This window comes from Anneissia japonica, unplaced genomic scaffold (genome assembly GCF_011630105.1).
Source record: "Anneissia japonica isolate Jap-2015-1 unplaced genomic scaffold, ASM1163010v1 scaffold1165_len1893470_cov193, whole genome shotgun sequence".
NCBI classification, from domain to species: Eukaryota; Metazoa; Echinodermata; class Crinoidea; order Comatulida; family Comatulidae; genus Anneissia; species Anneissia japonica.
Window position 1 is genome coordinate 1,843,158 of NW_022709613.1, and position 2,517 is coordinate 1,845,674.

At 40.9% G+C, this 2,517-nt stretch overlaps 1 protein-coding gene across 1 annotated transcript in view; it reads left to right on the plus strand.

Annotated features, from left to right (window-relative positions):
- The window catches only part of LOC117106840, a 15,668-nt gene that overhangs the window by 8,883 nt on the left and 4,268 nt on the right, over window positions 1-2,517 (plus strand). The window lies entirely within an intron of this gene.

The window sequence follows — 2,517 nt, forward strand, 5'->3', positions numbered from 1 at the left end:
CCCCCAATATTTTGACTATGTATGGGATAAAATGGAGCTTTACACACTTCAAAAGACTGTCACAGAAATAATTTGCACTGTCTTATGCGCTTACAAAGATGAAAATTAGCATAATATATTAATGTTGATAACAAAATTATTATCTGGTACCCATCTAAGCTCTTCTTTCCTTAGATGTTAGATTTGCTTGCAAAGAGAGCCACATTTCACACTGAAGGGTGTGTACGACATCAGTAATGTTATATCAATTCCAAGAATGTTTAAGGTTATATCGGTTGAAGAGGAATTTATTGATTAGGCCTATAACAGCAAATTGCATCAATTTATTTTGCAAAAACAAGGTTTTCAGCTTCAGAGGGGGGCACATCTCCTGTCCGCACAAGGGCACACATTGGCGCTAACACCAGGCGCGTAACAGGGGTCTTGGGTCAGAGTGGGTATATTTTTTTTTATTTCAACCATCTTTAAAGAGGGTAACCCTTCTAGTTTAGCCCAGTAGGTTAACTGACATTAAGGGGCCCTCTTTAATAAAACTAAAGAACAGTACAAACAGCATCATCACAACATTAATAATATTAATAATAATAATAATATTTTCATAATTTCCCGGTTAGTAATTTATCATACCCACCCCACCCCACCCCACTCCCCATATAGAAAACAATACGACATAGGGCTTATCTTATTTATAATATAGGCCACACACGTGTGGCCTATAAGCATAAATATAAGCATTTTCATCATGGTTGTATTTATTACAAACACATTCTCTCACTATCTATACACATTGAGGCCCTTCTTTTAGGTTAAAATGATCTATCTTAAATTTGTCTTTCTTGAGTTTGGGACTATTATGTGTTTAAATAACTTAAAAGGATAAAACTAAAAAAATCTCTAAAAAATAAAATATTTTTGTGTTTTTAATTCTAATTTCGTCGGAATTGATGAAAACTATCTAAAATGTGCAATTTATAGAGGAAATTGTCCTACCGATATAAAAAGAAATGCGCGCAAAGAATTAGAGAATTTTAGGCACTTTCTGAGGATGCATTTGTCAAGGAGTGGAGAAAGATTTCCAAAGATGGATATTTTCCCCTTGTCCCCCGGTGTTTTTAATTCTAATTTCGAGCGCGCGAAAAATGTTGGAATTGATCAAAACTCCCTAAAATGTGCAATTTTTAGAGGAAATTGGGCCATGTTAACAAGAAATGCGCGCGAAATTTGAGGTTTTTAGGCACTTTCAAGGGATGAAAGCGCATTTATAAAGGGGGGGGGGGGAGGTGGGGAAGATTTTTCAAAGATAGATATTTTCTCCTTGTCCCCCAGTGGTTACGCCATCGGGCAGCATAGATCAAAGGAGTTATGAGAGTTTTTGAAGTGGAGAAGGGGTTGCATGGGTGTTGTGAGTCTGGTCATTATGATATCTTCCTTTTTATTCTTGTCTTTATTTTATCTTCTCTTTTTCTTTCCTTTTCTTTTCCGCTTCTTTCTCTTTCCCTCCCTCTCCCCTCTTTCTTTTCTCTTATTACCCAGCCCGGTACGACGACTTGGTCGGCCCGGTAAAAACCGTCAGGGGAGGGGCAGTTTTCCCCCTACCCCACCCACCGCGCATGTTACGACACTGGCTAACACGCCAATCATCCCCCCAATGAAAAATATTTTTCTACGCCACTGGATTGCGGACTCGATACAACGGTATCAAAATACCACTCGTACTACATGTACTAGGCCTACGCGTACCACACGTAAAGATATTATAAGCGTCTCCTGCTGCTGCGTAAACATCTAGGCTAAAGCTACGTTCACATTAAGCCCGGATCAAGTCCTGGCCGAGTTGAAATCATTGATGCATGTCGTAACTCAGTGACGTACGCTAATCTTGGGTATGCTGGAGCCAGTGATTGCCCGTTAATACACTGGCGTTCTCTACGCTGCACACAAGTTCACGCCTCTTGATTAACGTTACGCTAGCGTAACTCGTTGTGTCTGAACATAGCCGTTAGAAGCCTAGATGTAAACAGGAAATGAAATCCGTGATTACGAATACGAAAATTTCGCTCGAATACTTACGCTAGCGTTACGTTAATCGTCCAGTCTGGACATCTCGCTAGTTATGCCATGGATTAACGTATGCCCGGCGTTAGATACGCCTGGCATATCTCTCAGGCCTAAACGTAGTCAACAATAGAAATACCAGATCACGTACTACGCGTACTGTGCGTGGTATTTTGACACAGTTGTACCACTCATGGAACAACTATGTGAAACTAATACCCCGTGTAGTACGGTATGTGTACAACGGGTAGTAGGCGCGCTACGTCAAATACACGTAAGCCTACTACACCCAGTGATGGCGCCATGATCTGCCCGACAGCAGAGCCGTAGATAGAGAGTTTGGCCAACTCGGTTTCACGGGATTCGATATACGCGCGTGTGATTGGGTGGATCGCAATCACATGACTTACATCGGCTATGTTGTCACCAAAACAAAACATTAAAGCTATACGCGCGCATGCG